Source organism: Biomphalaria glabrata, chromosome 16, assembly GCF_947242115.1.
Source record: "Biomphalaria glabrata chromosome 16, xgBioGlab47.1, whole genome shotgun sequence".
In the NCBI taxonomy this organism is placed as follows: Eukaryota; Metazoa; Mollusca; class Gastropoda; family Planorbidae; genus Biomphalaria; species Biomphalaria glabrata.
Window position 1 is genome coordinate 2,730,865 of NC_074726.1, and position 10,602 is coordinate 2,741,466.

Sequence of the window (10,602 nt, forward strand, 5' to 3'; positions counted from 1 at the left end):
GTATTTGTTGTAATGCAAAAGGCCAAAGGAAGTGAAATAAGGGATTCCACTCTCCTATATATATTTGTATACAGTGACAAGCGTAATCATATCAATCAATACTATACAGGTGCACAGCGAAACTAGATACGGACAAGCGTCGGCCGACATGTACTCCCCAGTTGAAATACCAACATAGACAAATTGTGTGTGTGTGTGTCCATGTAGAAGAGTGAAAATGAGACATAGAAAACCTTTAATGTAAGCGGAGGTAACAAAAACCACTGCATGTTTTATTGCAAAGGGAGGTAAAAACTATTTCAATACAAAAGAAAGGTAAACAAAACCTGTATGTTTTTCAAAACAAAGGCACGCTAACAAATACTGTACTTGTTTTTATGCTCAAGTGATTCAATGCAACGAGCCACGAAAAGTGAAATAAGGGATGCCACTTTCCTATATAATTTTGTACATTAGTGACACGCGTAATAATATCGAAGGCAATATAAAAAAAGAAGCATAGTCAAACTAGATTGATACAAGAAGTGGAAGCTATATTTTCCCCTGTTTAAATACTAAAATAGGAAGTAATTTCATGTGTGTGAGAATGAGAGAAACAGAATGGGATAGAGTAAAAGCGATAATCCAGAATATAGATAATATTAAGTCCATGTTTTTGCATTGTGTTTATTAAAAATAATTAAAGTAGATCCGAATTTCAGCTTATTAGACACACATTACAGTCTCAGTTGTACATAAACTAATATGTGTATGATAGTTTAAAAAACAATATGAATTTAATACAATGATATTTTTACTATGATGTGATACATCATACTCATGTGTTACAATGTGTTGATTGATGTGAATGAGAAGTAATCAGAAATATGTATGAACATAATCATTCTAAGTAATTACTTAAAGTAAGCAACGAATGTTGCTTGATTAACATTGACTTCAACGAAATCTCAATTTCATAACTTTAGCCAAAATTCGACTCTGCGACAGGTACTTTATAAACTGTCTACAAAGTCAATCTTGATAATAGCGTACAAGAACTGTCATAAACTCCGACCAACAATAATGACGACACAAATTCAAGGAAATACCAGAACCCACAGTATCAATATGTAAACCCAGCACTGAAACCTTATAAAATTGACAACAGATTCAAAATTCTAATACAAACTGAGATAAAAACTATGTTTCAATACAAAGGAAGGTATCAAACTGTTTGAATGGAAAGAGTAACAAAAATTACTGTATGTTTCAACACAAAGGGTAGTAACATAGAAACTGTATTTGTTTCTATGCAAATGGAGGTACCAAAACTACTGTATGTTTCAATGACAACGGAAGTATTAAAAAAAAACTGCAATGCAAAGGGAGGTAAAAAAAAAAAGACCTCCAGTGCTAAGGGAGGTAACAAAACCTCCTGTGTTTTATCACAAAGGGAGGCAAAAAATTTTAATGCAAAGGAAAGTAACAAAACCTGTAGAGTCAATACAAAGGAAAAGTAACAAACCTACTGTATGTTTTAGTGCAAATGGAAATACCCTTCCATTCCAAGAGAGGTAACAAAAAGTTTTAATGCAAAGGGCAGTAACAAATACAAGTTTGTTTCAATACAAAGGGCCAAGGCAAGTGAAATAAGGGCTGCCACTTTCATGTATAAATGTGTATATTAGTGACATGTAATAAAATAAACGGCAACATAGTACAGAAGCATAGTCAAACTAGATAGAAACACTGGACTAAGCCCAATTTTTTCCTTGTTTAAATAAAATACAAAGTAATTTTGTGTAGGTAGAAGAATGTGAGAAACAGCATGGGATAGAAAACAATGAACAACCCAGATTATAGATAATATTACGTCCTATTATTTTGCTTTGTTAATAGCCCTAGTTGATAGAATTATACATTTTGAAAAATAATGAAGGGATATTGAAAATAAAAATAATAAAAAAAAGAGTCAACATATAAAAGGAATATAGGCACTGTTGCACATCTTTATTAGCTTAGTCAAGTTTAGAAAGCTAGAAGAAAAGTCAGTGATTCTCAAAAACAAGACAGTGAGCCAGACAGTTTACCCATTCAGTATTTATCACAACTTTGTACCAGGTAAAGGCAAATAAAAAAAATTAATGACTGCTGTGCATGTGTGTAAGAACACACGCCATGTCGTGCGGGCTGGACTGTCAGTCAGATATATAGATGGTCCAGGGTTAAAACCCTGCCTGCTCCCATCCCCCGACATCCTGCGGGAGGATTATCTTCAACTCTGAAGGAACATCCGAAACATGTAAAACAAACAAAACAACAAGTCATTTAGAAAGTTCACAAAAATGCATTACTCTGAAACCATTTTAAAACAAGAATTGAAAATCCATCTCAGATAAGTTCCGGTAAGTGATAATTAGACAATTACAAACAGCCTAAAAATATTAAAAGGGCGCACACATGTCCTAGTGGTCAACAATGATTTTAAAAAATATGTCAAGGAAGATTATGGAAACAATGAGATTCCAAAGTGAAGTAAAAGCGGATTTTCATGTTTTTATTAAAGTAATGTCTGTAATATATCAGATAAGAAGTGATGATTATGAATAGTATAAAAGAGGAAATCCATTTTCTTTTGCATACAAAAAAATTAGAAACACAAGTTCACCAATACAAGGTCACAAATTCAGGCATAAGTAAAATCAAAGTTTATACTGTAAAGCCCATATGTGACAAAAACAATTCAGGCAATATTTATAGAAGGGATATGATAAAAAGGCAATAGAGATCCCACAGCAGTAGGGACATTGGTACAATCATAAAAGTATCTTCTTGGTACACATGTGGAACTTTTCACACAGGTAGTTAATATGTTACAAGATACCCCACAAGTTAACCAGATAACACAAGCAGTCTAATAGATTTAAGATATACCTTAAAAATATCCTGCCATATGATTATTTTTTTTTTAGCATCTCAGCTTCTGCCCTTCAGTGATTCTGCAGACAATACAAACAACTTTAAAGCTAAATGGGAAATACACCACAAGCAAAGTAACAAATGTTAAATCATGCTATTTTTAAAGTATCTAATATTAATTTTGATTTGAAAAACTACTTGCCAAAAATATTTCACGTCTTTTCTACCCCTATAGTTTCACTATTTCAAAGTTTAGAGTATACATAGGCTAAGAGGAAAAAAAAGGTCAAGTATGCAAAGTAACAGTTCCAAATATTTTACTAAGCTTTAGAAAATCTTTTTAAAAGGAAATGAGTAAAAATTACTGTGTATTCTGTATTCTTTTAACTTATATCTATTAAATAATTTAAAAAATCAACTTGCCAAAATAACTCACAATGGATTCCCAGCAGGGGATTTCTAACAAGGCATTCCCAGCACAGGATTTCTTTGTCTATTTTAGGTGCTTTATTCAACACACAAATGCATCAGCTGAAAACATAAAAAGGGACACTATGCAGAGAAACAGAAGCAAAATAATGTTCAAGATATTTAATATCTATTAAAATTAATTTCAAAAACTACTTGCCATAATATCATTGCTAGGGATTTGTAGCAATGGATTTCTAGCAGGCACATCTCCAAAAAAGGGATTTCTAGCAGGCATCTCCTAGCATGGGATTTCTGTATGTCTATTTTAAGTGCTTTATCCCACACACAAATGCATCAGCTGAAAACATAAAAAGGGACACTATGCAGAGAAAAGAAGCAAAATAATGTTCAAGATATTTAATATCTATTAAAATTAATTTCAAAAACTACTTGCCATAATATCATTGCTAGGGATTTGTAGCAATGGATTTCTAGCAGGCACATCTCCAAAAAAGGGATTTCTAGCAGGCATCTCCTAGCATGGGATTTCTGTATGTCTATTTTAAGTGCTTTATCCCACACACAAATGCATCAGCTTAAAACATAAAAAGGGACACTATGCAGAGAAAAGAAGCAAAATAATGTTCAAGATATTTAATATCTATTAAAATAAATTTGAAAAACTACTTGCCAAAATATCATTGCCAGGGGTTTGAAGCAAAGGATTTCTAGCAGGCACCTCCAGCAAGGGCATTCTGTATGTCTATTTTAGGTGCTTTATTCTGCAGACAAATGGATCAGCTGAAAAGATAAAAAGGGACACTATGCAGAGAAACAGAAGCAAACTAATGTTCAAGATATTTAATATCTATTAAAATTAATTTCAAAAACTACTTGCCAAAATATCATTGCCAGGGGTTTGAAGCAAGGGATTTCTAGCAGGCACTTCCAGCAAGGGATTTCTAGCAGGCACCTCCAGCATGAGATTTCTAGCAGGCACCTCCAGCAAGGGATTTCTAGCAGGCACCTCCAGCAAGGGATTTCTAGCAGGCACCTCCAGCATGGGATTTCTAGCAGGCACCTCCAGCATGGGATTTCTAGCAGGCACCTCCAGCAAGGGATTTCTAGCAGGCACCTCCAGCAAGGGATTTCTAGCAGACACCTCCAGCAAGGGATTTCTAGCAGGCACCTCCAGCAAGGGATTTCTAGCAGACACCTCCAGCATGGGATTTCTGTATGTCTATTTTAGGTGCTTTATTCTGCAGACAAATGGATCAGCTGAAAAGATAAAAAGGGACACTATGCAGAGAAACAGAAGCAAAATAATGTTCAAGATATTTAATATCTATTAAAATAAATTTGAAAAACAACTTGCCAAAATATCATTGCCAGTGATTTGTAGCAATGGATTTCTAGCAGGCACATCTCCAAAAAAGGGATTTCTAGCAGGCACCTCCAGCAAGGGATTTCTGTATGTCTATTTTAGGTGCTTTATTCCGCAGACAAATGCATCAGCTGAAAAGATAAAAAGGGACACTATGCAGAGAAACAGAAGCAAAATAATGTTCAAGATATTTAATATCTATTAAAATTAATTTCAAAAACTACTTGCCAAAATATCATTGCCAGGGATTTGTAGCAATGGATTTCTAGCAGGCACATCTCCAAAAAAGGGATTTCTAGCAGGCACCTCCTAGCATGGGATTTCTGTATGTCTATTTTAAGTGCTTTATCCCACACACAAATGCATCAGCTGAAAACATAAAAAGGGACACTATGCAGAGAAAAGAAGCAAAATAATGTTCAAGATATTTAATATCTATTAAAATTAATTTCAAAAACTACTTGCCAAAATATCATTGCCAGGGGTTTGTAGCAATGGATTTCTAGCAGGCACATCTCCAAAAAAGGGATTTCTAGCAGGCACATCTCCAAAAAAGGGATTTCTAGCAGGCACTTCCAGCAAGGGATTTCTAGCAAGCACCTTCAGCAAAGGATTTCTAGCAAGCACCTCCAGCATGGGATTTCTGTATGTATATTTTAGGTGCTTTTTCCCACATACAAATGCATCAGCTGAAAACATAAAAGGGACACTATGCAGAGAAACAGAAGCAAAATAATGTTCAAGATATTTAATATCTATTAAAATTAATTTCAAAAACTACTTGCCAAAATATCATTGCCAGGGATTTGTAGCAATGGATTTCTAGCAGGCACATCTCCAAAAAAGGGATTTCTAGCAGGCACCTCCAGCAAGGGATTTCTGTATGTCTATTTTAGGTGCTTTATTCCGCAGACAAATGCATCAGCTGAAAAGATAAAAAGGGACACTATGCAGAGAAACAGAAGCAAAATAATGTTCAAGATATTTAATATCTATTAAATTAAATTTGAAAAACAACTTGCCAAAATATCATTGCCAGTGATTTGAAGCAAAGGATTTCTAGCAAGCACCTCCAGCAAGGGATTTCTAGCAGACACTTCCAGCAAGGGATTTTTAGCAGGCACCTCCAGCATGGGATTTCTGTAAGTCTAATTTAGGTCTTTATCCGACAGACAATTGCATCAGCTGAAAAGATCAAGTGACACTATGCAGAGAAACAGTAACCAATACATGTACAAGTTTTAACTGTTTAAAAAATTTTATTTAAAAAAAAAACTACTTGCCAAAGTGACATTATCAGAGATTTCTGTGCTTTATTGCACAGTCAAATGCATCAGCTGAAAAAAAATACAAAGGGACACTGCAGAGAACATTAACCAAATGATCTCCCTTGGCAGATTCCTGACAGTTGGAACATCACAATCTTGAAATATACATTACAAGACTCACTTTGCAGGGTGGCTCATTTGGAGCAGGCTTCTTTCATGTGTCCATTCTAAACAAGGGTTCTGTCTAGCTTCTGGAGCAGCAGTCTTTCACGTGTTCATTACATGACAAGGGTACAGACTAACTTGTCTTGGAACAACAGTCTTTCAGTCAATGGTACTGATTGACTAGGCAGGTCGGCTAACTTGAAGCAGTCTTTATATACACTGGAGCAACTGGCAGACAGATGTTACCCTGTGATATAATTAGTTTGAGATTATCTGCAATAAAAAGTAAATGCACACAAGTCATTTTAACCAGATCATGGCTTCCAGCAAGTTTAAATGTGTAAACAAGTGATCCAATAAAATATGAACTCATTTTGTCAAAATAGTGAAGAACTGATTTACAGCCATATGTATATATATATAAATGTAAAGGACTCCAACCTGTTTTTTCAGTTCTCTTTTCCTCTACTGAATTGACCAATGAACTACTACAGGAGCAATTAGTTTGTATCTTAATCTGAAATGAGATTTTCTATTACAATTTATTACAATGATTTAACATAGAACTTGCAAAGAAAAGCAAATGAAAAACAAAAGGCAATGAGAAGACAAAAAAAAAAATATATATACATATTAATTTTTAGATCCAGTTTTTAGTGTTAGCCTTTTGCTTATGAGATAAGGTCTAAATGATCTGTACGTTGCTTTACTGAAAAATATAACAATGATAGTGGATAGGGTTAGGTTTTTGTGTGCATTGTCAACACTCAATTAGCATGCTTAAAATTGTAATAATAATGACAGTACTATCTTTTATTATGCATACATCCAAGGAAACAAAGTTAAATTTGCCTAATCCTTCTACTTTTAAAAACTACTTGCCTCAAGGAGAACAAATGTGTAAACCCTTACTGCAATTCTTGATATGCAGTTTCTATTATTTGGCCTGATCCTAGTACTGTGTGTGGCTTTATATCAGTAGTAAATAGTCTGCATCCCTGTCTGAATTTAAATATATAATGAATGGGCTGCCTAAATGAAGAAGATAAATGTATGTCTTAGTGTAGATACTGACTGGAATTTGTACTAAGCTAGTTTATATACTACTGAATTAAAATAGTTCTTTAAATGCTCTGTTAAGATATAGAAGGTGTGTTAAAGTTTTGTTTTAAGCAACATGGTAAACAAATCATTAAAACAAAAAACTATTTTAATTTACTTGAACATTAAAAACACATTAATTTTCATGCATAAAACTAAAGATTTTATAAAATAAAAAATAATTAGAAAGATTACGTTTTCTTGAAGTTGACCTGTAGTTTCATAACTGGCATGTTCTATTTTATGCATATACATCAAAAGAAGAAAATCTAATTTTTTAATGTTTAAATCAAAAGTATTTTGAAGTCCCAGTATAATGTGAGCAGCATTAAAAAAAATTAGACATCTTAAAGCTCTCTATATAAAGCTTTCAAGACTTGCCTTTTACTCAAGATTGCCTTTTGAGTTGGACTTTTTACTCAAGTTGTTTTCATTAGTCTGTATGCTGCTCTATTTCTAGAGCAATAGGATGTATTCTGGATCTCCATCTGAAAAATATGAAACAAGAAGAGATAGAGCATTCAGCTGCCAAATCAAAATCAAAGATAATGAGTTTAAAGCAATAGTGATACTGAAATTTGTACTAAACTGCTGAATTATTCTAGCTATCAATTTTATGTGAAGAAAAGTTGTACCAACTTAAAAAAATAATTTTAAAAGCATACACAAAAATCTGAAAAAACATTTTCTTTAGGTTAGTTGAACACTAAAATATTCTCAACTTGCATGCAAAAACCAAGAGAAGAAAAAAAATATATTACTAGCTTTGCTGGTGTTTATCTGGAGTTTCATAGCTTTCCTATATAATGCATAGATCAAAAGAAACAAAGTTAAGTTTATACAGCTAATACAAGGCATTGTAAAAGACTACTTGCCTTTTAGAACAAAACTTGTTACATCTGTTGTAGTTTTATACTCTGCCTGTTCCTGTTTGGTTCCATTAATCAGTATGCTGATTTCTTTTATGAAACTAAATCTTCTCTGCAAAACTTGATCTGAAGAATATTATGAAATGTGATGAATGAATGAAATAAGCACTAGGCTGTTTAACCAAATATGTGTTTAAGTCTTAGTGGAGATAAAAGAATGTCAGTTGTATATTCAGGAATAGATCCTGCTCTATAAATGCTATGTCAGAAGAATAATTTAAGCTTGTATCATGATTATGATAATGTGGAAAATGTTAGTAGAAATATTCTTAGAATGTGTTATTGGAACATATTCTCAATTAGCATGCATAAATTAAAAGTTTACAAAGAACAAAAAAAGGAGGATTATACTTGCTTTGCAGAAATGTATCAGTAGTTTCATTTTCTCTGTTCTGTACTATGCATAGGTCAAAAGAAACAATTAACTTTTAATATCTTAATTAGAGTACTTTAAAAAGACTACTTGCCTTAAGGCAGAAGAAGACATTTGGACATCTTTGAAGTCAATATTAACATGTTTTTAGATATTTAGTCTGTTCCTAGAAGATGGTGGTTCCATTCAACTATATCCTGCTTTAGAGTGCTACAATGGTATATGCAGCCCAATATGTAAAATTTAAAGATGATAGTGATGATAAAAAAATAAAACATATGGAATAAGATCTAATCAAAGATGTGTCTAAGTCTTTTATATGGAAATAATGGAATTTTTTAATAAACATTTTGATAAAAAAACTCCTAAATTAATCTTGCTTTTAAATGTTATGGGACAGAAATAAAGTTGTAACAAGGTTACACCAACAAAAGAGTAATTACCAAAAACACAGAATTTAAAAAATTATTCTTCAAATGTTACTGGAAAAATAACATTCTCAATTAGCATGCATAAAACAGATAAAAAAAAATTACTTGCTTTGTCGAACTACATAATCAGTTTATAGCTTCCCTGTTCTGTGCATATATATCAAAGAGAAAATAAAATTATGTTTGTAATGGTTAAGTCATACTAATTTTAAAGAGTACTTGCCTTTAAAAGAAAAAAGAGTTGGAGATGTGTGCTGCTGTTCCAATTACATAATGGTTCCATTCATCCTCATGCTGTATGCAACAATGCTTGGATGTACTGAGACTTGATCTGAAAATTTTTTTTATATGATGATGAAGGGATTCAGCACTGGGCTGCCTAATAAAAAATGATGTCTTACTAGAGATAATGGAATGTGTACTAAACTAGTTTGAACAATGGAATTCATTGAAATTGTACTAACAAGAAAAACAAAATAGACATAAATAAGTGAACTAACTCAGAAATTATTCTTAAATGTTAAAATGTTATTCCAACATTGGAAACAAACATTCTCAATTAGCATGCAATCAACAAAAGTTTTAAAAAAAAATTACTTGCTTTTCTGCGGTTTATATGTATTTTTATATCTTGACTGTTCTGCATTATGTAGCCTATACAAAATAAAGCACATTTAAAAAATAATTGTAAAATTTAAAAGGAACAACTTGCCTCGAATGAACTTTTGGACGTGCTGGCTGATAACTAGTACTCAAAGATTGTTTCTTTAATCTGTCTGCTCCTTTAGTCTTACATTAATCTGTCTGCTCCTTTTGTCTTAGAATGCTAGGATGAACTCCATAACTGGATCGAAAAAAATATGTGATGAGTAAATAGAGCATTGGACTGCCCAACCAAACAATTTTAAATCAAAGGATGCTGAACTAAATACTAAACTAGTTTGGACACTTCACTTATCTCTAAATACAAAGCAATAAGAAAGTTGCATCAAAATTTATACAAACGATATGCAAACAAAAAATAATTACTAAGCAATGAGAGAACTAAGAAAATTATTCTTGAAATGTTATTTAAACAATGAAACTAACATGCTCAAAGGTAACATAAAAATGAAAAGATAACTTGCTTTTCTGAAGTTTATCAGTGGTGTCATAGTTTGCCTGTTCTGTATATAGCTATGCATACTTTAAATGAAACAATGAAGTTAATTGTAAAATGATCAAAGTATTTATATAGATCTAAAAGAAAAACTTGCCTCAAACAAAAAAAAATGTTTTCAAGCCCTGCCTGTTACTCTATGGAGCTGGTTCCATTGATGTATAGACTGCTCTATTTCTAGAGCAATAGAGTGCAACATCATCTGAAAAATAAAATGTGATGAATTGAGTTGCCATACCAAAGATGTTGACTTTATGTCTTTGTAGAGAAATAGGAAATTTTACTGCTATTTCTAAATTCTGCTGAAAACCCTGACATGTACCGCGAAAACCTAGAATTGTAGACTTTTCAAAACCTATTCCGTTACCCTTAAGTTTTGAATGGAGATTTCTCTCCTTTGCAGATTCTATACTAGATGTAGACTAGATTAACTTTGTCTTAAGTAGATTCAATGAAATGAAACGATTATAACTCAATTACTAA